At 42.3% G+C, this 26,831-nt stretch overlaps 1 protein-coding gene across 1 annotated transcript in view; it reads left to right on the forward strand.

The window, feature by feature from the left end:
• The first annotated feature begins 483 nt into the window (after window positions 1–483).
• The window catches only part of LOC106561911 (LARGE xylosyl- and glucuronyltransferase 2), a 117,119-nt gene continuing 90,771 nt past the window's right edge, over window positions 484–26,831 (forward strand). The window contains exon 1 of the mRNA XM_014126255.2: window positions 484–1,036. The gene's annotated coding sequence lies outside the window, so the exon portion shown is untranslated. The remainder of the gene's footprint in view (window positions 1,037–26,831) is intronic.

The following is a 26,831-nucleotide window of genomic DNA, read 5'->3' on the forward strand; positions in this document are numbered from 1 at the left end:
TATGGTGTTGAAAGCTGAGTTGTAGTCGATGAACAGCATCCTCACATAGGTGTTCCCCTTTCTAGGTGGGAGTGGGCAGTGTGGAGTGCAATTGAGATTGTGTTGTCTGTGGATCTGTTGGGGCGGTATGCAATTTGAGATTTTGGGAACAGGAATGATGGTAGTCACCTTGAAATGTGAGGATTACCGACTGGGACAAGGAGAGGTTGAAAATGTTAATTAAAACACCTGCCAGCTGGTGTGTGTGTGTGTGCATGTGTCTGTTTGCGTGTGTGAGTGTTGAAGCACGTGTGTGTGTCTGAGTTAGTGAGTGTTTAGTGTGATTACTCCTAAGTGTTAACCTGTGCCAATGTCTGTGTCGCCAGGGAGAGGGAGGGCCTGGGAGTGTGGGTATTTCAGTGCTCTCCTATTGGCTGAAACCCGAGGGGGTGTATTTCGGGGCTGGGCCAGGGCTTGTGGGGGAGGGGCCGTGCGTTCAGTCTTTCTCTTGCTCAGTCTAGAGCGGAGTGAGTGAGTGTGTACACAACAGAGAGAACAGTCGATAGAAAGAGAGAGCTGTTCTATTCTGGTTTTCATTCTGTCTATCCGTTTGTCTCCTCCAGACACCCAGGACTCCTCTGGCTCTCTCTACCCCGGCAGGGTGCTTGCTGTTGGTGTAACACTAGACCAGCTCAGCCTCCCTCCTTTTGGGAACTCTGGAGCTCCCTCTCTCACCATCTGTGTTTGCTCTCCATCGACTGGCTGATTTTCTTAATTTGGAGTGTGTGAGAGTGTGTTTTACTCGGCAGGATTAGGCAGTCAGTATGCACTCTGGTACAAGCTGGTACGGTGGAGGGCGTTTCGCTCGTAAGTGTGCGTTGTTGCCTCTCGCTCTGTGAGCCGCACTTGAGCATACACTCGTCGGATCTAACGGAACAAGCACCCACTATTCCCAAGGATTTGGGATATTTGTATAAAGGTTTAGCCTTCCCTGAATGGTGGATACAGAGAGGACTACACATTACAACTTCCCTGAGAAGTAACATCGTCTGAGCAGGTGAGAGAGACGTACCACTGCTTTCACTGGTTATCCACATGGACTGAGGTGTGTGCTTACGTGTGCCAGCTTTTAAATCTGTTCACCTTGTGTGTAGGGGAATCCATGGCGAGTTGCATAAACTACAGTCTGGTTAAGAGGGAGCAGAGCTTATGTGCAGCTTTCTGCAGTAAACCATAAACTGAACTGAATATGTTGACTAGTATTATCCGCATGGATGTTTGTCTGTGTGGTTTGTGGGCAGATTCCATGTTTTGGTGCATTTGTGTAGGTCAGTGTGCTTTTTTTGGTAGTTTTCGTGTGTGTGTGTGTGTGTGTGTGTGTGTGTGTGTGTACACCCCTCACCCTGCCCCCTCACCCCTATCACATCTGCACCCTCCCCTCAGGCCCTCTGCTTGCACCCCCCATTAAGGCCCCATTCCCCCACCACCATAACCCCTATCCCACTCCTGTACCCCCCCCCCACACACACACACACACAACCTTTATTGCTTCCCCATCGTAGCTCACTCCCCTACACACACACACACACACACACACACACACACACACACACACATCACTGTCTACCCCTGGGGTCTTGCTCAAACAGCTGTTACTTCCTCGACACTTTAAACACTTCGCTGGTCACAGGTTGAGGAATGGTTAAAAAAAATCACAACATTCACCTAAAATGAACCTTACAAATCGCAGTGTCGGGCGATTTGGAAAGCCATAGTCAGTCAATAAGTAATAATTTAATAATACTGGTAAGAAAGGTTTTCATCTTTAGCTCACAATCTGGGCATACTCTTTGATTAGAAAGGTTCAAAATGTAAAACATCACAGCACAATTAAAAAATATATGGCACATGGGAAGCAAACGAGAGTAGTCTATGGTGATAGGTGGGATGGGCTGAGAGTGGCTGAGGGGTGGGATTGAAGAGCTTATGGTTGGTAATGTATTATTGGTATGTGATTGCTTTATATACAAGTACCATGTATGTAAAATATGGATGCTAAATGTGTATGTAATATGTATATGTAAAATGTATGTATATGTAGCAGAAAAGCTGTAAAAAAAAAAGAAGGAAAAAAAAGATGTGTCCTCCGAAGGTTAATAATAATAAACCAAAAAAATAATAGAAAAAATCTAAGGAAAACAAAAAAATACAAAAAACTATTGGTTGCTGCTTTTCTGCTCCTCTCTCCTCCCTCTACTTCTCCTCTACCCTTCCTTGCTTCTCTCCCTCCCTCCCTCCCTCACTCTCCTACTCCACTTCTTCTCTCCCTTGCTCCTCTCCTCCCTTCTTTCATTCCTCATCTCCCCTGCTGCCATTTACCATCTACCACTCTATGGGCTACCGCTGCAACGAGCTCCTGTAAAACAGTAACCAGTGTGTGTGTGGTGTGTGTGTGTGTCAGGATATGTTTTATGCCTTAGACCTTGTATCCTCTGGAGGAATGCTGTATTACTTCTCTCCCTGGGTCCTTTACCTCCTCTCTCTCTCACTCACTCACTCACTCACTCACTCACTCACTCACTCACTCACTCAATCACTCAATTTCAATTCAATGTAAGGGCTTTATTGGCATGGGAAACATATGTTAACATTGCCAAAGCAAGTGAAGTAGATAATAAACAAAATTGAAGTTAACAATACAAATTAACAGTAAACATTACACTCACAAAAGTTCCAAAAGAATAAAGACATTACAAATGTCATATTATGTGCAAAAGGTAATAGTTAAAGTACGAAAGGAAAAATAAATTAACATAAATATGGGTTGCATTTACAATGGTGTTTCTTCTTCTCTTGTTGCCCTTTTCTTGTGGCAACAGGTCACACATCTTGCTGCTGTGATGCCACACTGTGGTATTTCACCCAATAGATATGGGAGTTTATCAAAATTAGGTTTGTTTTCGAATTCTCTGTCTTTCTGTGTAATCTGAAATATGTGTCTCTAATATGGTCATACATTTAGCAGGAGGTTAGAAAGTGCAGGTCAGTTTCCACCTCATTTTGTGGGCAATGCGCACAGTTTGTCTTCTCTTGAGAGACAGGTCTGCCTACGGCGGCCTTTCTCAATAGTAAGGCTATTTTCACTGAGTCTGTAAATAGTCAAAGCTTTCCGTAAGTTTGGGTCAGTCACAGCGGTCAGGTATTCTGCCACTTTGTACTCTGTTTAGGGCCAAATAGAATTCTTGTTTGCTCTGTTTTTTTTGTTTATTCTTTCCAATGTGTCAAGTAATTCTCTTTTTGTTTTCTCATGATTTGGTTGGGTCTAATTGTGGGGCTGTCCTGGGGCTCTGTGGGGTCTGTTTGTGTTTGTGAACAGAGCCCCAGGACCAGTTTGCTTAAGGGACTCTTCTCCAGGTTCATCTCTCTGTAGGTGATGGCTTTGTTATGTAAGGTTTCGGAATCAATTCCTTTTAGGTGGTTGTAGAATTGAATTGCTCTTTTCTGGATTTTGATAATTAGCGGGTATCGGCCTAATTCTGCCCTGCATGCATTATTTGGTGTTTTACGTTGTACACAGAGGATATTTTTGCAGAATTCTGCATGCAGAGTCTCAATTTGGTGTTTGTCCCATTTTGTGAATTCTTGGTTGGTGAGTGGACCCCAGACCTGTCAGGCGCGTTGTAAAAAGGGGACCAAGGCGCAGCGGGTATTGTGCTCATCTTCCTTTTTTATTTGGATAAACGTGAACACTTAACAAAAATAACAAACAACAACGAAAAACAGTCCTGTAAGGCTACACAGCTATACATGGAACAACTACCCACAAAAACACTGACAAAAACCCTCTACTTAGATATGACCTCCAATTAGAAGCAACGAAAGATAGCTGCTTCCAATTGAAGGCCAAACCAAAACCTGAACATAGACATACACTAAATAGACATTCAAACATAGAAATAGACAACATAGAACATTACCCAAAAACCCAAGACACATAAATCAAACACACCCCTGCCACGTCCTGACCATACTACAATAACAAAATGACTCCTTACTGGTCAGGACATGACAGTACCCCCCCCCCAAAAAAAGGTGCATATCCCGAATGCACCTTAACCAAAAGACCCCAACAATAACCCACAAAAAAAATAATAATAAAGGGAGGGGAGGGAAGGGAAGGGAGGGTGGCCACCGTCACCGACGGTTCCTGTGCAAACACCCCCCCTTCCCCAAACTCCCCCCTATGGAGGTGGCTCTGGTTCCGGCCCTAGTCCACAACCTAACTTGTCCAACACCGCTGAAGGCTCTGGGCTGAGGAGCGACTCTGGCTGCGCCGGACTGGCGGGCGACTCTGGCAGCTCCGGACTGGAGGGCGACTCTGGCAGCTCCGGACTGGCGGGCGACGCTGGAGGCCAAGTGCTCACTGCAGGCACTGGCTGTACCGGGTTATGGAGGCACACTGGAGGGTGAGTGCGGGGAACAGGAACAGGACGTACTGGACTGGGCTGGCGCACTAGAGGCCTGATGCGTGGGGCTGGCTTTGGAGGTGCCAGACTAGTGACACGCACCTCAAGGCTAGTGCGAGGAGCAGGAACAGGATGTACTGGACTGGGCAGGCGCACTAGAGGCCTGCTGCGTGGGGTTGGCTTCGGAGGCGCCAGACTGGTGACACGCACCTCAAGGCTAGTGCGAGGAGCAGGGACAGGACGTACTGGACTGGGCAGGCGCACTAAAGGCCTGGTGCGTGGGGCTGGCTTTGGAGGTGCCAGACTGGTGACACGCACCTCAAGGCTAGTGCGAGGAGCAGGAACAGGGTAAACTGACCCTGGAGACGCACTGGAGGTCTGGAGCATACAGCCTGCACAACCCTTCCTGGCTGAGTGCTCAACATCGCCTGGCCATACTGAGGAGCTTTAACCAATCGCACCGGCCTTTGAATGCTTCTGGGCAATATAGTGCGCATTTCCGCATAGCTCGGTGCTTTCTTGATCCGTCGCTCCCTGTAATAAGCACGGGGAGTTGGCTCAGATCTGCATCCTGACTCTGCCCAACTCCCCGTGTGCCCCCCAACATTTTTTGGGGGGATGCCTCCTGGTCTCCTCTAGCTTCCTTAGTTTGTCCTCCCAGAATTGTCATTCATCACTCCAAGTCCATCCTTCTCCCTGGTGCTCCAAACCCCGCTGCTTGGTCTTCGTTTGGTGGGTAGTTCTGTCAGGCGCGTCGTAAAAAGTGGACCAAGGCACAACGGGTATCGTGCTCATCTTCCTTTTTTATTTGGATAAACGTGAACACTTAACAAAAATAACGAACAACGACGAAAAACAGTCCTGTAAGGCTACACAGCTGTACATGGAACAACTACCCACAAAAACAGTGACAAAAACCCCCTACTTAAATATGACCTCCAATTAGAAGCAACGAAGAACAGCTGCTTCCAATTGAAGGCCAAACCAAAACCTGAACATAGAAATAGACTAAATAGACATTCAAACAAATAGACAACATAGAACATTACCCAAAAACCCAAGACACATAAATCAAACACACCCCTGCCACGTCCTGACCATACTACAATAACAAAATGACCCCTTACTGGTCAGGACGTGACAAGACCTCACAACCATTAAGGGCAATAGGTTCTATAACTGATTCAAGTATTCTTAGCCAGATCCTAATGTCAAATTTTATATTCCCTTTGATGGCATAGAAGGCCCTTCTTGACTTGTCTTTCAGCTCGTTCACAGTGGCCTCTCTCTCACTCTCAAAATTGAATAAACAAGGGAAACATTAGTGAACATTACATTCACAAAAAATTTACAAAAATATTAAAATGTGAAATATCATGTTATTGGCTATGTACAGCGGTGTTATAATGTGCAAGTACAGTGCATTCGGAAAGTATTCAGACCCCTTCACTTTCACACACTTTTTACACAGCATTACTCTAAAATATACTGCTCAAAAAAATAAAGGGAACACTTAAACAACACATCCTAGATCTGAATGAAAGAAATAATCGTATTAAATACTTTTTTCTTTGCATAGTTGAATGTGCTGACAACAAAATCACACAAAAATAATCAATGGAAATCCAATTTATCAACCCATGGAGGTCTGGATTTGGAGTCACACTCAAGCATCAATGCCTTCCTCAGTCCATAGCATCAATGCCTTCCTCTTGCAGGAACTGCTGACACACTCCAGCCACATGAGGTCTAGCATTGTCTTGCATTAGGAGGAACCCAGGGCCAACCGCACCAGCATATGGTCTCACAAGGGGTCTGAGGATCTCATCTCGGTACCTAATGGCAGTCAGGCTACCTCTGGCGAGCACATGGAGGGCTGTGCGGCCCCCCAAAGAAATGCCACCCCACACCATGACTGACCCACCGCCAAACCGGTCATGCTGGAGGATGTTGCAGGCAGCAGAACGTTCTCCACGGCGTCTCCAGACTCTGTCACATCTGTCACATGTGCTCAGTGTGAACCTGCTTTCATCTGTGAAGAGCACAGGGCGCCAGTGGCGAATTTGCCAATCTTGGTGTTCTCTGGCAAATGCCAAACGTCCTGCATGGTGTTGGGCTGTAAGCACAACCCCCACCTGTGGACGTCGGGCCCTCATACCACCCTCATGGAGTCTGTTTCTGACCGTTTGAGCAGACACATGCACATTTGTGGCCTGCTGGAGGTAATTTTGCAGGGCTCTGGCAGTGCTCCTCCTGCTCCTCCTTGCACAAAGGCGGAGGTAGCGGTCCTGCTGCTGGGTTGTTGCCCTCCTACGGCCTCCTCCACATCTCCTGATGTACTGGCCTGTCTCCTGGTAGTGCCTCCATGCTCTGGACACTACGCTGACAGACACAGCAAACCTTCTTGCCACAGCTCGCATTGATGTGCCATCCTGGATGAGCTGCACTACCTGAGCCACTTGTGTGGGTTGTAGACTCCGTCTCATGCTACCACTAGAGTGAAAGCACCGCCAGCATTCAAAAGTGAGCAAAACATCAGCCAGGAAGCATAGGAACTGAGAAGTGGCCTGTGGTCCCCACCTGCAGAGCCACTCCTTTATTGGGGGTGTCTTGCTAATTGCCTATAATTTCCACCTGTTGTATATTCCATTTGCACAACAGCATGTGAAATGTATTGTCAATCAGTGTTGCTTCCTAAGTGGACAGTTTGATTTCACAGAAGTGTGATTGACTTGGAGTTACATTGTGTTGTTTAAGTGTTCCCTTTATTTTTTTGAGCAGTGTATATTAAATTAATAAAAATCCTCAGCACTCTGCACTCAATACCCCATAATGACAAAGCGAAAATGTTTTTTTCATTTTTTTCTTTTTGCAAATGTATAAAAAATTAAAAGATACCTTATTTACATAAGCATTCAGACCCTTTGCTATGAGACTTGATATTGAGCTCAGGTGCATCCTGTTTCTATTGATAATTCTTGAGATGTTTCTGCAACTTGATTGAGTCCACTTGTGTTAAATTCAATTGATTGGACATGATTTGGAAAGGCACAAAGGTGTGTGTGTGTGTGTGTGTGTGTGTGTGTGTGTGTGTGTGTGTGTGTGTGTGTGTGTGTGTGTGTGTGTGTGTATAAGGTCCCACAGTTGACAGTGCATGTCTGAGCAAAAAACAAGCCATGAGGTCAAAGGAATTGTCCGTAGAGCTCAGAGACAGGATTGTGTCGAGGCACAGATCTGGGAAATGGTACCAAAACAATTCTGCAGAATTGAAGGTCCCCCAAGAACACAGTGGCCTCCATCGTTCTTAAATGGAAGAAGTTTGGAACCAGCAAGACTCTTCCTAGAGCTGGCCACCTGTCCAAACTGAGCAATCAGGGGAGAAGGGCCTTGGTCAGGGAGGTGATCAAGAACCCAATGGTCACTCTGACAGAGCCCCAGAGTTCCTCTGTGGAGATGGGAGAAACTTCCAGAAGGACAAACATCTCCGCAGCACTCAGGCCTTTTTTTATTTTACCTTTATTTAACTAGGCAAGTCAGTTAAGAACAAATTCTTATTTACCATGACGGCCTACCAGGAAACAGTGGGGCAACTGCCTTGTTCAGGGGCAGAACAGATTTTTACTTTGTTAGCTCAGGGATTCAGTCCAGCAACCTTTTCGTTACTGGCCCAACGCTCTAACCACTAGGCTACCTGCCGGCCTTTATGGTAGAGTAGACAGACGGATGCCACTCCCCAGTAAAAGTTACATAACAGCCCGCTTGGAGTTTGCCAAAAGGCACCTAAAGACTCTCAGACCATGAGAAACAAGATTCTCTGGTCTGATGAAACCAACATTGGACCCTTTGGCCTGAATGTCAAGCGTCACGTCTGGAGGAAACCTGCCACCATCCCTACGGTGAAGCATGGTGGTGGCAGCATCATGCTGTGGAGATGTTTTTCAGCAGCAGTGACTGGGAGACTAGTCAGGATCGAGGCAAAGATGAACGGAGCAACATACAGAGAGATCCTTGATGAAAACCTGCTCCAGAGTGCTCAGGACTTCAGACTGGGGCGAAGATTTACCTTCCAACAAGACAACAACCCTAAGCACACAGCCAAGACAATACAGGAGTGGCTTCGGGTCAAGTCTCTGAATGTCCTTGAGTGGCCCAGCCAGAGCCCGGACTTGAACCCGATCGAACCTCTCTGGAGAGACCTGAAAATAGCTGTGCAGCAATGCTCCCCATCCAACCTGACAGAGCTTGAGAGGATCTGCAGAGAAGAATGGGAGAAACTCCCCAAATACAAGTGTGCCAAGCTTGTAGCGTCATACCCAAGAAGACTCGATGCTGTAATCACTGCCAAAGGTGCTTCAACAAAGTACTGAGTAAAGGGTCTGAATGCTTAAGTAAATGTTATATTTCAGGTTTTTATTTGTAATAAATTAGCAAAAACATCTTCACCTGTTTTTGATGTTTTTGTCATTATGGGTTATTGTGTGAGGATTTGATGAGTATTTTTTTTAATGTTAATCCATTTTATATTAAATCTGAAACGTATCAAAATCTTTAAAAAAGTCAAGGGGTCTGAATACTTTCCGGAGTCACTGTAGTCGAAGTATGAAAGGGTAAATAAAAAAAACAGATAAATATAGATTGTATTTACAATGTTCGTGCTCCAGTGGTTTCCCTTTTCTCATGGCAATGGGCCAAAAATCTTGCTGCTGTGATTGCACCCTGCGGTATTTTCCCTTACACATATGGGAGTTTATCAATGTTTGATTTGTGATCTGTCGGAAATATATGTCACTAATGTGGTCGTACATTTGGCAGCAGGTTAGGAAGTATAGATCTGTTTCCACCTCATTTTGTGGGCAGTGGGCACATAGCCTGTCTTCTCTCGAGAGCCAGGTCTGCCTATGGCAGCCTCTGTGAATAGCAAGGCTATGCTCACTGAGTCTGTACATAGTCAAGGATTTTCTTAATTTGGGGTCAGTCACAGTGGTAAGGTATTCTGCCACTGTGTACTCTGTTTAGGGCCAGATAGTACTCCAATTTGCTCCGTTTTTTTTGTTTGATTCTTTCCAGTTGGTCAAATATTTATATTTTTGCTTTCTCATAGTTTGGTTGGGTCTTAATGTGTTGCTGTCCTGGGGCTCTTTGTTGTCTGTTTGTGAACAGAGCCCCAGAACCAGCTGGCTGAGGAGACTCTTCTCAAGGTTCATCTCTCTGTAGGTGAAGGCTTTGTGGTGGAATATGTGAGCATCGCTTCCTTTTAGGTGGTTGAAGAATTGAACAGGTCTTTTCTGGATTTTGATCATTAGCGGGTATAGTCCTAATTTCGCTCTGCGTGCATTATTTGGATTCAAATTTAAATTCAAAGTATTTTCTCTCTCTCTCGCTCGCTCCCCCTCTCTCCCTCTCTCTCTGTGTGCTGATGCTTGTAATGCTTATAAAAGTTTGGCATGAATTCAGTCATTGCACTTCAGAAGTGTGTTTGGTTAGCCCAACTGCTAGCTGTGTGTCCTGGATGGATGGCGTTAACACCTGGGACACGATCAGGAGGCAGACGTTGTGGAACGTTGCAGATGTCATGAATAGATCTGTTTCCACTGTATATTATGTTCACTCTACCTAGTTGTATATAATGTATGTAAACTTTGTGTAAACTCCTCTGTATGTCTTCTCTCTCTAAATCTTGTTAATCACTAGCAGCACCATATTACCAAGTAAAATTCAGAGTATGCGTAAATGTACTTGGTGAATAAAAGTGATTCCGATTTTGGCACGATTCCTAACTCTACATGTCAGAGAGGCGTGTTTGTTCTACATAATGTATTTCTATTCCCTGCTCCCAGTCTGCACTGCTTGAATTCCAGCTTCAGTCTTTTCCTTTACCTACACGACTGTACATCCATGGGTTCTCCCAGTCCATTTCCCAGGTAACCTCTAGTGCCTAATGCAATATGTTAAATGTGACGCTCTGATAAGAGCCACTGATGTGTTGCGTAGCATCGCTGCCACCATGGAGGAGCTTATCAGCCCATGTTAACTGGTGCAGCCTATTGGTGAGGTGTGTTTATCCGTGTGTGTGTCTGTGTGCATGCATGCGTGTGTTTTTTTCAGCCCATCCTTCTCAAAGGCCTTGCCCTCAGCAGCTGAGACGTATGTATGCATGTATGTTTGTGATTCCCATTAGACTATGTGTCAGTGCCACAAGATATGACTTTTTATGGCAGTATCAGTTTTAAGAGAAGTTAAAACTGGACCCTTCTCTTCTCGTATGAATGTGGAACAGAGATTAAACTCTGTAGAGAGATTAAACACTGTGATGTAAATAAATGTGTTTATGCAATTTAAGTGTAATTATGTGTTATTAGCACAGACACGCACGCACGTGTGCACACGCACACACGCTGCTCAGCCAGTGGTGGTCAGATGTGCTCTTTGACATTGTGACCTGTTACCGTAGCGACAGATGGACATTAATCATACAGAGAGAGGGGGAGATAGGCTTCCAGCCTCTCTAACGTTTTAGAGCGGTGGGCCAGTAACCGAATGGTCGCTGGTTCGAATCCCTGAGCAAAGAACTTAACCCCCTAATTGCTCCTGTAAGTCACTCTGGATAAGACTGTCTGCTAAAGTCACTCTGGATAAGACTAAACTTTCCCCTCTGCCCTCCATGACCCATGCATGATGTATGAATTCAGAGTGACCCCTCTTTGTCCCATGGGACTCCACAGTAAACCTTGTAAGTTCAAGCTTGTAAGAACCCCCCCCAGGGCCTCTTATTACTGACTGATGAACTGGTGGCGTGCTCTCTGGCGTGGATGACAAAACAATGATGTTTTAATTAGTTATTGACTAACGAAGATTACTAGGTCTGTACCTCACTCTCTCTTTCTCATATGCCCACATTCTCTCATTAACATTCTCGCTCTCTACCTCGTACACTTTTTCTCTGTGGTTCATTCTTTCCCTCTGCAATTTCCTCACCATATGTTCTGTCTCTCCCTTCATTTTATCCTGTTTTCTTTTGTCCTTCGCTCTTTTCCTCAGCAGTAAATTGGCAGGGATGGCAGACATTTCCGAATTAAGCCAAAATCTCTTTATTACACCCATGGCTGATTATGAAAGACCACGCCCCACCCCCCTCTCCTCTCTTTTCCCCCATCCCTCTCTCCCCTCCTCTAGACGCTCCCCTGTTCCTCTAATGGTAATGCTTTCTCCATTAACCCCACCTGATGGCTATGCAAGTAATTATAAGTCTATTGACGACCCTGTGGCCACACACAATGAGAAATAAATAACGTGTTCGCCCAAGCAGAAACATATTAGTTAGCTCTCTCCCTCCCTACTCCCACCTCTCTCTCTCTCTCTCTCTCTCTCTCTCTCTCTCTCTCTCTCTCTCTCTCTCTCTCTCTCTCTCTCTCTCTCTCTCTCTCTCTCTCTCTCTGTCTCTCTCTGTAACGCCCTGGCCATAGAGAGGGTTTTTTGTTCTTTATTTTGGTTAGGCCAGGGTGTTACATTGGGTGGGCGTTCTATGTTCCTTTTTCTATGTTTTTGTATTTCTTTGTTTTGGGCCGTGTGTGGCTCCCAATCAGGCACAGCTGAAGCTCGTTGTTGCTGATTGGGAGTCACACATAAGGAGCATGTTTTTCCTTTGGGTTTGGTGGGTAATTGTTTTCTGTTTAGTGTGTTCCTAACAGAACTGTTGCTAGTCGTTTTTTTTGGTTTCTTTTGTATGGTGTTCGTTGATCATTAAAACCTTTTATGATGAACACTAACTCCGCTGCACATTGGTCTCTCTCTCACGACAGCCCTTACACTCTCACACAACTCAAGAAGCTATAGGCTTTGATTTTTCCACAGAACTGCATTGTGCCTTACATCTCTCTTATTGGCTATTGTATGAGTTCTGACTCAAGGAGAGCCTTGCTCTATTATCTTCCCTTCAACAGCAAGGCTGTGTCCTTTATCCACATACTGTGTGTGTTCCACTCCTCGTCCACTCCACTTTCACTCCACTCCCCCACCGCCATTATTATATGTATGCTGTGTTCACAAATAGAACTGGTGAATGATGTGATAGGTTGTTGAGTCCATCTGTATTCTTCTCTGACGTATGTGGAAAATTGTATGTATGACCTATAGCCGTATCATTTTAGAGTGGAGCCATGGCCATATTATCCAGCCTTTTTTCCCACATGGGCCGTCTTCCTATAGTATATGTCAAGCTTTACCGCTCTGTTGGTAAATCTAAATAGGCATATGTATGTGACTCCTTTCCTTCCTTCACACTTGACTCCTTTCCTTCCTTCCTTCTGTACTGGTGAAAGCATACATTTGGTTGGCGTCACACTTATCACTTTGACTTATCACTTGCTTTTAGATCAGTGCACGAAAAAGTAGAGGAGAAGAAGCCACTTGATTTTGAGATGCAAACATTGATAATATTGTTTTCGTTTCATAGTCATCTTTTCCAGAGGTTAGGGGTCATAGCGTCCTACATAACGTCAACCCCTGCTCCTCTGAACCAGCTGATGCTGTTAAGTTATTTCAGGCGATTTCAAGTTGTTATAACTCATATTTCATTCACTTTGGAGTCATGCCACATTACTTACACTGGTACGATTTATAGTTGGTTGTTAGTCACTAAATCGCCACTGTGTGGTGTTATGTGAGACATTAGGCAAGCCTAGGCGCCAGGATGATTTACTGTGGTAGAGAGTCGAGCGTGAAGACTTCTGATTGCTTGATTGATTCGAGGTCGTTGTTGTTTGTTTACTCACTTGGATGTTTACTTCCGCAGTATGCCGAGAACGCTTGTCAGACTCATGGCTTAGGGTTTGGCAATAACCATTAACTAGTGTAAGTCAAACTATGCTGTAACTAAGATGGTAAATCAACGTTTTTACAACTCATTTATCAAAGGCCCCCTTTTTGATTTATGCCACGTTGTGAAAATGTCGTCCAATGCCGTTGTATGCTCAATAATTTAATTAGGCACCCTGTGTATGAAGTGCTATTTCACTTCACTGTGCTTGGAGTTTAAGACCCTCTCCAAGTTATAGAGAAGGAGTGGGAAGGAGGCAGAGAGATAATGGGGTTGGTAGAAGTTTAATATGAAATATTGAAGTACTACTACTTTGTTCCCTCCCGGTACACGAAAGCATGCAGGAGGCATGTTGAAACAACGTGTTCACATCTAACGTTCATCCAACATTCATGCCACAGTGTGGTGTATGTGTGTGTGTGTCTGACACAGAATACTCGAGAGCAGGCCTACACTCCTCCAACAAACTACTTTCAAAAGGAGTGGGAACAAGCAGAACACAGACACATAAAGAGATTATATAAAAATAAATAATAAGTTGTTTGATATAACTGTTCCTCCGTACTGGTTCAGATTCTTATGGGCGTGTGTAATCACTATCAGCCAGGATATGCTCTCAATACTTTCTAGTTCTCTGTGTGTGTGTGTGTGTGTGTGTGTGTGTGTGTGTGTGTGTGTGTGTGTGTGTGTGTGTGTGTGTGTGTGTGTGTGTGTGTGTGTGTGTGTGTGTGTGTGTGTGTGTGTGCGTGCGTGCGTGTGCGCCCGTTTTCCTGTAGACATCCAAAGCAGTGTCTGACGAGATAGCCTTGTAACATCCCTCTCTTCCACATGGATAAACAGAGAGAAATGGAAGACAAGGAGGGATGAGAGTGGGAGCAGAGTATAAAGAGAGACTGGGGAGGATGGTTGATGTAATGGCCCTGTCCAACATTTTCCCACTCATCCTGCTCTTTTCATATTGAGATGGGTGAAGGGAAGGGTTCCGCCTGGCAGACAGAGAGGAGTCAGGGTGTGCGTATGTGCATGTTTGTGCACGTGCGTGCATGTGTGTGTGTGAGACCTGTAGAGGTGTTGCCCCTCCTCATGCCCACTATTGTGCTCCGAAGAGATGGGCAGCACTTACTCAGCACCTATTATGTTGAACACTATAGGTGAGTGTGAGTCAGGGTCACAGAGGTGCAGAGACATGCATGAGCCTGAAAATGTGGCTGATTATTCAGGTTCATTCAGTTAATTTAATCCATGACACTAATGTTAGCTAGTCCTTTAGAATAGGGGATAATTCTGTTCTGAATCGGTAACTGGCACCTGCTTTATCCTCTCTTCCCCCGGTCTATATAACATATGCATAGCTGTTTAATTGCTAATTAGCCACTAATAGCTCTACATGCCCGATGCCTACATGACTGAATAGGCTGATAGGTGCTTTACATAGAAATAACCCTGTACTGTTTTGTGAGCGATTGTGTCTGTAGCAGCTGCCCCGATAGACCAGTAAATTCTTCTCAATATGGCTAAGTACATATTTTTTGAAGGTAATTACAGTATAATGTGACACAAAATTACATTTTTTTGTACAATGCACTCTTACGTCCTTACAGTTACATAGTAGAGAAATAACACTGCTACCTCTATTCCCCAAACTGCTATGTATTGTTTTGAAGTGGTGTGATCTGTGTAGTACAATATAGATTGGGTTGGAGGTCCTAATGGCATGACTTTCTATTGCTGCTCTGTGTATCTGTGACCCAGTTTGTAGATCCGTAAATTCAGAGGGAGATGCTTTGTCAGCTGGCTGTGTTCCCGACCTCCCTATACCTGTGTGTTTAAAGGAAAGGTTCACCCATTTTGAATGTTATTGTTTTTGTGCATCTCTGAGGGATGCTCTATTGATTCCCAGTGTCATGTTTTCATGTGTATCTGAGCTGTTGCCGCTCAAGCATGCAGAAAGTATGACGTAGCATTGCGATAAAGCCACTCTCACTACGCTGGAGATTAAGAGGAATATGACTTTTAGATCACGAAAACGTCTGATATATGTCAGATTTCAATACTGGCCGATGTCATAAAGCAGAGCGTTGTCTTCTCTTGAATGAGCCATTGATCATATTTTTGCGATTTTCCTACTTCGAGAAATGTGTAATTTAACAGAGGGTCTAGCACATTTCTCCTATTTGTCTGCCTCTTCAGGCAGGGTGCATTGCATGGTGCTGTCGCATGGCTGTTGTGAATGTCAGACTCCATTCTGTGAGACATATTGATCTGCAGGTTGAACATGGTGAGATTGTTGACCCAAAATTGAAAGTGCAGTTTGTTTAGGCGATTTTACAGTTAACTAGCTACTTCACATGTTGATACTGACTTTGGTATTATTGTGTGTAGCTACGTTTGCTAGTTAGCTACCTAGCTAGCCAGCCAGCCAGCCAGCTCATAGAGAGAGCATAGCATTGTGGGTTTTGTAGTTGACTTGAGCTGCAACATATTTTCACATGTTGCTACCAACCTTATTATAATGACAAAATGAAACATTTGTTTACAAAAAATATTGTTCTCACATATTAGTGTTGTTTAACACTGTAAATGAATGAATGAATAAATTCATTTGTGGTTCTGGATAGATTTTTCCTTTTATCAAGAATCGTTGATCTACAGTGGTTCCTCCTTTAAAAGTTGCGTTATACTGCGGCACACCTTGCGTGCTGCTGCAGCATTCTGTTGCACGTCATTTAATTATCAGTCATTTTTTCTGTTACTGCAAGTTATTGCTAGTTTGACCACCAGAGGGCATCTTTGAGAAGCATTTGATAGTATTCCATATTGGCATTACCAGAGAATTTTAAACCTCTTTTGTAATAACATAAAATATGGGATTGATTTTAAGAAATTTGGCTTAATTAATTTGATTAATATTATGGGGTTTCGATTCAGAGAAAAACTAAACCCTCAGGGTTTCCGTTAGGATGGAATGGAAAATATGGGGCTGTACAACGTGACGGTCGGGAGTAGGCTACAGGATTGGAGGATTCTAAATTGTTTGCCTTCATTAGACAACTTTGTTCCAATATTTCTGTAAATCAGTGATATTTATTCCCATAGTAATTCGTTATGGATCCATAACTAAATCAACATCTGCAATTTGAAAGAGTATTTTTTTAATCATTATTTTATTAACAAAATGTGTTTATTTGTTTATTAGGCTACTGTGCAGTCTACAATGCATACTGTAGTAAACATGGGTAAGTGCCTAATTCCTTACACAAGGGAGAGCAGGCCATGTCTGTACTACAGAATGCGGGGCACGCGGGAGACCGGGGTTCAAATCCCCATTAGGGAGGAAGGAGTAGGCTGTCCTTGTAAATAATAATTTGTTCTTAACTGATTCCATATGTGCTATTTCATAGTTGTGATGTCTTCACTATTATTCCACAATGTAGAAAATAGTAATAATATAGAAAAATCATGGAATGAGTACAGTAGGTGTGTCCAAACTTTTGACTGGTACTTAATGGAAAGGAAAATATGGCGCTGTACAACATGACGGTTGGCAGTACAGTACTGGGCTATTTAGCTAAAGAATCCCCGCAGGGCACGAGGAAGGAGTAGGCTGTCCTTGTAAATAAGAATTTGTTCTTAACTGACTTGCCTAGTTAAATAAAGGTTACACTAAGAGCATAACATTTCCTCACCCTAATTTTCTAATTATTGTCTAACCAATACCCAACTGGAGATTAACTGAAAATAAAAATCTCATTGATTTATCAAGACCAGTCCCCATGCTTGTCTCAGAGCAGTGCGAAACAGTGCTAAAATATTTGTAGGCTTGTGCTTCTAAGTTTTATATGCTATTTAAATAAATAAAACCTACACCATTTTTAACAGCACATTACTCAACAATAGTGAGACTCATTTTGCCTATGGTAGGCCTACAGTATATCGAAAAATATTTTTTTCAATGACGTGACTCTCCGCCAATAATTTCATTTAGAGGATTGGAAGACTAAATTAATATCTAAGGGGCATTTTCCATTAGGATCTGTAAGAATATCTGGGAATATCTAAGGGGCTTTTATATAATTCTAAATGAATTAATAATAGTAATAATCGCTTGTTTAAAAAGTATAATATTTTGGAGATTTCATTTTCATTTAACCTAGAGTGAATGAGAAAAAAGCAATTCTTGAACATGGTGTGAGACATTCTCACTAATTTGTAAGAAGCCAGTTTGTTATTTAGAATTATTTATTTCTGGAGAAACCTAACTTGATTATTTAGCAGATATCACTTGCTTATATTCATGAAGATGATGAGCGATCGGCAAAGGCCGATCTGTAATCTGCTGGCATCACGGCACGACACAGTCAGAAGACAGTTGAAGAAACTTGCGTGGACTTATGGAAATGCTCGGAAAGAAATGTTTTATATATAAAGTTGAAGTCGGATGTTTACATACATTTACAGTTGAAGTCGGAAGTTTACATACATTTAGGTTGGAGTCATTCAAACTCGTTTTTCAACCACTTCACAAATGTCTTGTTAACAAACCATAGTTTTGGCAAGTCGGTTAGGACATCTACTTTGTGCATGACACAAGTCCTTTTTCCAACAATTTTTTACAGACAAATTATTTCACTTATAATTCACTGTATCACAATTCCAGTGGGTCAGAAGTTTACATATACTAAGTTGACTGTGCCTTTTAACAGCTTGGAAAATTCCAGAAAATGACGTTATGGCTTTAGAAGGTTCTTATAGGCTAATTGGCATCATTTGAGTCAATTGGAGGTGTATCTGTGGATGTATTTCAAGGCCTACCTTCAAACTCAGTGCCTCTTTGCTTGACATCATGGGAAAATCAAAGGAAATCAGCCAAGACTCCAGAAAAAAATTGTAGACCTCCACAAGTCTGGTTCATCCTTGGAAGCAATTTGAAAACGCCTGTGAAGGTACCACGTTCATCTGTACAAACAATAGTACGCAAGTATAAACACCATGGGACCATGCAGCCATCATACCGCTCAGGAAAGAGACGCATTCTGTTTCCTAGAGATGAACGTACTTTGGTGCGAAAAGTGCAAATCAATCCCAGAACAACAGCAAAGGACCTTGTGAAGATGCTGGAGGAAACAGGGACAAAACTATCTGCAGCCACGGTAAAACGAGTCCTATATCGACATAACCTGAAAGGCCGCTCAGCAAGGAAGAAGCCACTTCTCCAAACCCACCATAAAAAAGCCAGACTACGGTTTGCAACTGCACATGGGGACAAAGATTGTACTTTTTGGAGAAATGTCCGCTGGTCTGATGAAACAAAAATAGAACTGTTTGGCCATAATGACCATCGTTATGTTTGGAGGAAAAAGGGGGAGGCTTGCAAGCCGAAGAACACCATCCCAACCGTGAAGCACGGGGGTGGCAGTATCATGTTGTGGGGGTGCTTTGCTGCAGGAGGGACTGGTGCACTTCACAAAATAGATGGCATCATGAGGGAGGAAAATTATGTGGATTTATTGAAGCAACATCGCAAGACATCAGTCAGGAAGTTAATGCTTGGTCGCAAATGGGTCTTCCAAATGGACAAATACTCCAAGCATACTTCCAAAGTTGTGACAAAATGGCTTAACCTCTTACATCTAGATGTTCCGCTAGCGGAACACCTGCTCCAATATCCAATGATAGGCGTGGCGCGAATTACAAATTCCTCAAAAATACAAAAACTTCAATTTTTCAAACATATGACTATTTCACAGCATTTTAAAGACAAGACTCTCCTTTATCTAACCACACTGTCTGATTTCAAAAAGGCTTTACAGCGAAAGCAAAACATTAGATTATGTCAGCAGAGTACCCAGCCAGAAATAGTCAGACACCCATTTTTCAAGCTAGCATATAATGTCACAAAAACCCAGAAGACAGCTAAATGCAGCACTAAATTTTGATGATCTTCATCAGATGACACACCTAGGACATTATGTTATCCTGTTGGGGCTAGGGGGCAGTATTGAGAATTTTGAAAAAAATATGTGCCCATTTTTAACTGCCACCTACACCAACTCAGAAGCTAGGATATGCATATTATTACCAGATTTGGATAGAAAACACTCTGAATTTTCTAAAACTGTTTGAATGGTGTCTGTAAGTGTAACAAAACTCATATGGCATGCAAAAACCTGAGAGAAAAAAATAATTTTGTGGCTGTACTATTTTTTTTAATCATTGTTTAATAGATACCACAGTGAGAAAGGATTAATTTCGCAACTCCTACGGCTTCCACTAGATGTCAGCGATCTTTATAAAGTTGTTTGAAGCGTCTATGATCAACAGAGACCGGATGACAAGGAAGGGAAGTTCACCTCCCTGGGATGTCGTCACTTCCATTATTGCCTGCACCTGCTCAATCATGTGACGCGAGACAATTTTCAAATACGTTTTTCAAGACACAGGAGAGGTCGGGTTGAAACATTACTGATGTTTCACGTTAAAAATGGCTCTAAAGATTGATGCTAAACAACGTTTGAACGAACGTAAATAGATTATTTTTTAAACTTTTTAAACTTTTCGCCGTGACTTCCCTCCCCCCGCCCGCACTACTTTTGAGTAGCCACCGAAGCGCTAACAACATGGAACAACTTGGAGTTATTTGGACATCAATGATGAACTTTGTCAAAATAAACCACATTTGTAGTGGACCTGGGATTCCTGGAAGTGCCAATGGATGAAGATAATCAATAATCAATAATATCCACCCTGCACAGCCAGAAGAGGACTGGCCACCCCTCATAGCCTGGTTCCTCTCTAGGTTTCTTCCTAGGTTTTTGGCCTTTCTAGGGAGTTTTTCCTAGGGAGTTTTTCCTAGCCACCGTGCTTCTTTCACATGCTTTGCTTGCTGTTTGGGGTTTTAGGCTGGGTTTCTGTACAGCACTTTGAGAATATCAGCTGATTTACGAAGGGCTATATAAAAATAAATTTGATTTGATTTGATTTGATTTTAAGGGATTATTGACGATAGTATTATTGAAATTAGATGGTTACAAGATGATGCTAACCTATATAGCCTAGCCTATTGTTCTTAGCACAGCACCCGGTTTATTGCAACTTGTGATTTCCCAGTAAAGTTATTTTGAAATCGGGCAATACAGTAGCATTTACGAAATGTTAAAATATAATTATTTGAATGACAATATTATAATTTACCAATGTTTTCGAATAGTAATTTTGTAAATTGTAACGTTGTTCACGTTGTTCACGTTGTTCACCGCTACTGTAAAATGCTGTTTTTGGATATAAATATGAACTTGATGGAACAAAAAATGCATGTATTGTTTAACATAATGTCCTAGGAGTGTCATCTGATGGAGATTGCCAAAGGTTAGTGCATAATTTTAGCTGGTTTCTGCTTTTGGTGACGCCTGACCTTGAATTGAAAATGGATGTTTGTACTTTTGTGGCTATGTACTGTCCTAACATAATCTAACTTTATGCTTTTGCCGTAAAGCCTCTTTGAAAATCGAACAATGTGGTTAGATTAAGGAGATGTTTATCTTTTAAATTGTGTAAAATAGTTGATTGTTTGAGAAATTGAAATTATTAGATTTTTGATGTTTTGAATTTCCAGCCTTGTTAGCAATCCCGTCTCGGGTTTCATTGCTAACCTGTAGCCCCAACAGGTTATACAATACATGCATGTTTTGTTCAATCAAGTTCATATTTATATCAAAAAACAGCTTTTTACATTAGCATGTGATGTTCAGAACTACCATACCCCCTGCAAACTTCCGGGGAATTTACTAACAATTTACTAAATTACTCACGATAAACGTTCACAAAAAGCATAACAATTATTTTAAGAATTATAGATACAGAACTCCTCTATGCACTCGATATGTCCGATTTTAAAATAGCTTTTTGGTGAAAGCACATTTTGCAATATTCTAAGTACATAGCCCAGCCATCACGGGCTAGCTATTTAGACACTCGGCAAGTTTAGCCTTCACCAAAATCAGATTTACTATAACAAAAATGTTATTACCTTTGTTGTCTTCGTCAGAATGCACTCCCAGGACTGCTACTTCAATAACAAATGTTGGTTTGGTCCCAAATAATCCATCGTTATATCCGAATAGCGCCGTTTTGTTCGTGCGTTCCAGAAACTATCCGAAATGGTAAATCAGGGTCGTGCGCATGGCGCATTTCGTGACAAAAAAATTCTAAATATTCCATTACCGTACTTCGAAGCATGTCAACCGCTGTTTAAAATCAATTTTTATGCAATTTATCTCGTAAAAAAGCGATAATATTCCGACCGGGAATCTCCTTTTCGGCAAACAGAGGAAAAATCACAAAGACGGGGGTGACCAGTGCACGCGCCTAAGCCCACAGTCCCTTGATCGGCCACTTGAGAAAGGCGATAATGTGTTTCAGCCTGGGGCTGGAATGACGACATTCAGGTTTTTCCCGGGCTCTGAGCGCCCATGGAAGACGTAGGAAGTGTCACGTTAGAGCAGAGATCCTTTGTAAAAGATAGAGATGGCAAAGAAGTTCAAGAAATGGTCAGACAGGCCACTTCCTGTAAAGGAATCTCTTATTATATACTTATTATATATGGATAGAAAACACTCTAAAGTTTCTAAAACTGTTTGAATGGTGTCTGTGAGTATAACAGAACTCATTTGGCAGGCAAAACCCTGAGACATTTTCTGACAGGAAGTGGATACCTGATGTGTTGTATTACCTTTAAACCTATCCCATTGAAAAACACAGGGGCTGAGGAATATTTTGGCACTTCCTATTGCTTCCACTAGATGTCACCAGCCTTTACAAAGTGTTTTGAGTCTTCTGGAGGGAGATCTGACCGAACAAGAGCCATGGAACGATGATGTCCCATTAGACACCTGGCGCGCGAGTTCATGTTGGGTACCCTCGTTCCAATACGTTATAAAAGAGTATGCATTCGTCCACCTTGAATATTATTCATGTTCTGGTTAAAAAGGCCCTAATGATTTATGCTATACAACGTTTGACATGTTTGAACGAACGGAAATATATTTTTTCCCCTCGTTCATGACGAGAAGTCCGGCTGGCTTAGATCATGTGCTAACAAGACGGAGATTTTTGGACATAAATGATGAGCTTTTTTGAACAAAACTACATTCGTTATGGACCTGTGATACCTGGAAGTGACATCTGATGAAGAGAATCAAAGGTAATGGATTATTTACATAGTATTTTCGATTTTAGATCTCCCCAACATGACGTCTAGTCTGTATCGCAACGCGTATTTTTCTGGGCGCAGTGCTCAGATTATTGTAAAGTGTGATTTCCCAGTAAGGTTATTTTTAAATCTGGCAAGTTGATTGCGTTCAAGAGATGTAAATCTATAATTCTTTAAATGACAATATAATATTTTACCAATGTTTTCTACTTTTAATTATTTAATTTGTGACGCTGACTTGACTGCTGGTTATTGGAGGGAAACGATTTCCTCAACATCAATGCCATAGTAAAACGCTGTTTTTGGATATAAATATGAACTTGATAGAACTAAAAATGCATGCATTGTCTAACATAATGTCCTAGGAGTGTCATCTGATGGAGATTGTAAAAGGTTAGTGCATCATTTTAGCTGGTTTTATGGTTTTGGTGACCCTGTCTTTGACTTGACAAAACATTACACACAACTCTTGTAAATGTACTGTCCTAACATACTCTAAATTTATGCTTTCGCCGTAAAACCTTTTTGAAATCGTAAAACGTGGTTAGATTAAGGAGATGTTTATCTTTCAAAGGGTGTAAAATAGTTGTATGTTTGAAAAATTTGAATTTTGACATTTATTTGGATTCAAATTTGCCGCTCTTGAAATGCACCTGCTGTTGATGGAGTGCACCACGGGTGGCACGCTAGCGTCCCACCTAGCCCATAGAGGTTAATGAGGGAAATAAGTATTTGACCCCCTCTCAATCAGACAGATTTCTGGCTCCCAGGTGTCTTTTATATAGGTAACGAGCTGAGATTAGGAGCATACTCTTAAAGGGAGTGCTCCTAACCGCAGCTTGTTACCTGTAAAAAGACACCTGTCCACAGAAGCAATCAATCAATCAGATTCCAAACTCTCCACCATGGCCAAGACCAAAGAGCTCTCCAAGGATGTCAGGGACAAGATTGTAGACCTGCACAAGGCTGGAATGGGCTACAAGACCATCGCCAAGCAGCTTGATGAGAAGGTGACAACAGTTGGCACGATTATTCGCAAATGGAAGAAACACAAAAGAACTGTCATCTCCCTCGGCCTGGGGCTCCATGCAAGATCTCACCTTGTTGAGTTGCAATGATCATGAGAACGGTGAGGAATCAGCCCAGAACTACACAGGAGGATCTTGTCAATGATCGCAAGGCAGCTGGGACCATAGTCACCAAGAAAACAATTGGTAACACACTACACCGTGAAGAACTGAAATCCTGCAGCACCGCAAGGTCCCCCTGCTCAAGAATACATATACAGGCCTGTCTGAAGTCTGCCAATGAACATCTGAATGATTCAGAGGACAACTGGTGAAAGTGTTGAGGTCAGATGAGACCAAAATGGAGCTCTTTGACATCAACTCCACTCGCCGTGTTTGGAGGAGGAGGAATGCAGCCTATGACCCCAAGAACACTATCTCCACCGTCAAACATGGAGGAGGAAACATTATGCTTTGGGGATGTTTTTCTGATAAAGGGACAGGACAACTTCACCGCATCAAAGGGACGATGGACAGGGCCATGTACCGTCAAATCTTGGGTGAGAACCTCCTTCCCTCAGCCAGGGTATTGAAAATGGGTCGTCGATGGGTATTCCAGCATGACAATGACCCAAAACACACGGCCAAGGCAACAAAGGAGTGGCTCAAGAAGAAGCACATTACGCTCCTGGAGTGGCCTAGCCAGTCTCCAGACCTTAATCCCATAGAAAATCTGGGGAGAGAGCTGAAGGTTCGAGTTGCCAAACGTCAGCCTCGAAACCTTAATGACTTGGAGAAGATCTGCAAAGAGGAGTGGGACAAAATCCCTCCTGAGATGTGTGCAAACCTGGTGGCCAACTACAAGAAACATCAGACCTCTGTGATTGCCAACAAGGGTTTTGCCACCAAGTACTAAGTCATGTTTTGCAGAGGGGTCAAATACTTATTTCCCTCATTAAAATGCAAATCATTTTATAACATTTTTGACATGCGTTTTTCAGGATTTTTGTTGTTGTTATTCTGTCTCTCACTGTTCAAATAAACCTACTATTAAAATTATAGAATGATCATCTCTTTATAAGTGGGCAAACGTACAAAATCAGCAGGGGATCAAATACTTTTTTCCCCCACTGTACATGCAGAAACAGCATAAGTCACAGAATGGAGTTTGATACACTTGGTATTGGATATGACAGAGAGAAAAAAACTTGCTAAAGAGCGATTTTCGTAAATTAACTTTATGACAAAAAAATATGCACAATCGTTTGTCTCTACATTAACTAACATATTCCTCTCAATTTTAAGTGTTTTGCTTGACTCGTTATGACGTTATAACTACTTACATTTGCTTCCTCCGTAATGTTTTGTCAGCCATCTTTACTGAAGAAAGTCACCAGGGAGGGGTGGCTTGCATCAAATTCGTCATTGGAACCACTCGATATGATTGGTCATATAAAAACCTTGGTACCCAAATGCATAATGAGTGCTCTAACTCCCCCTTGTGGTGGTTTGGAGCAATGAAGCCGTGACGTTGGGTACCTCTAAGTCCCGCGGTTTAAACTCGCAACTTTTAAAGGAGGAACCATTGTATGCTCTCATCTTGTTTTTATCGTTTTTTTAATTGTCATGTCTATTCTGTGCCACGGTGTTGTGTGTGTGTGTGGCAGTTTGTGATGTAGTTGTTTGAGAGGGTGTGTGTGTGTATGTGTGTGCATGCCCATGTGTGTGCTTGCGTGCGTGAAAAGTATGCCCTCAGTTTCTTGACACACAGGAATAAGTGTTATGCTCTCAAAGTTGTCCACCTGTTCATATGTATAAATCTGCTCTCTCTCTCTCCCTCGCTATATCTCTAGAGATTCTCATTCACTTATTAATCCCCTATGTTTAACAAGGAACCTAAGAACCTTAGAATGGAGACATCCTCTCAATTGTCTCTGGAGATCTATCTCAGTTTTAGTCAGAACATTCCGGGAGACCGGAAGGGGTCCAAGACCGAGTCAAGACCGAGACCAATTCAAGACCATGATTGTAATTTTGTCAAATCCCCACAATAATAAGAGTTAAAAATGTCCAGTATTTCTGTGTTCATATTTCAGAACAACTTATGGATTCTTTAGATATTCAGAATAGTGAAAAAATGGATACTGAGGGAAAATAAAGCCACTCTACAAATTATTACTAACCCAAACACAGTGGGGAACAATGGGCCTTCTACGCCTTCAGAGAAGGGCTAATCTAGCTGCAGCATTTAATTATAATTATATTATTGTTTTCAATGATGTTCTAATTTAATCTCTTCACTTTTTTGGGAAAAGAAAGAGTTAACACTGATGAGAAAAAAATATACAGTCAGTGTTTTTCTTTGCTTGTCTCTAGGGAGACTAATCTAGCTAGCTAAGTCAGCCATTGGCTAGGCCATCAGAAGCTAGATAAAGGCTTCTGCCATTCAACTATATCAGGGAAAAATGTTGGAGTGACAGTGGAATCAACCAATCACATTTTGTCTGGATGGGACCGTTTTTACAAAAATGTATGGAAACGTCTGCCTTCTTGAAGGCCAACAGGTCACTGCGCAATAGCGAGCAATAGTTTTCCCTTGGGCTAGCTAGCTGGCTTTTGTTTTTGGCTAGTTTGCAACGGCTGCACAGGTGTTATCAAAGAGGATGTTGTTGCTAATGTGTTAGCTTCTCCCTTTTCAAGAATGACTTTCAACAAGAAGATATGTTTCAAATGATTATCATCATCTGGTGAGTGGAACTGTTTTTTATTACAGAGCGCTTGCTGCTGTTAGCCATCTCTTTGAAAATAACTTATCTGTGTGAAACATTTTTTGCATTGTAGCACCATGAAATCTTATTAAAATCTGTTCAAATACACCCCCAGGAAGAATATGACACTTAAAAAAAAATCTGACAAGGTACCACTTATCTGACAAGCTACCACTTTTTTAACTTTTTCATAAATTCTTAGAATGTTTGGGAATTACGTATACTTAGGCATTTGTGAAATTTCTATAGCAATATAGAGTGGGAAAGCGGCCGTGTGTTTGGATAATTTATAGACACTGCAGTAAATAAAACCCAAATAAAAATATCTGACTTGTCCAGGACCAGAGTCTATACACAGGCCGGTGCTCTATAGCCGATCAGAGCTACAGCAGGCTTTTACAGTGCATTCGGAAATTATTCAGACCCCTTGACTTTTTCAACATTTTGTTACATTACAGATTTATTCTAAAATGGATAAAACCAAAATAATCCTCATCATTCTACACACAATACCCCATAATGATAAAGCGAAAAGCAGGTTTTTAGAAATTTTTGCAGATTTATTTCAAATAAAAAAACCTTATTTAC

This window comes from Salmo salar, chromosome ssa11, assembly GCF_905237065.1.
Source record: "Salmo salar chromosome ssa11, Ssal_v3.1, whole genome shotgun sequence".
In the NCBI taxonomy this organism is placed as follows: Eukaryota; Metazoa; Chordata; class Actinopteri; order Salmoniformes; family Salmonidae; genus Salmo; species Salmo salar.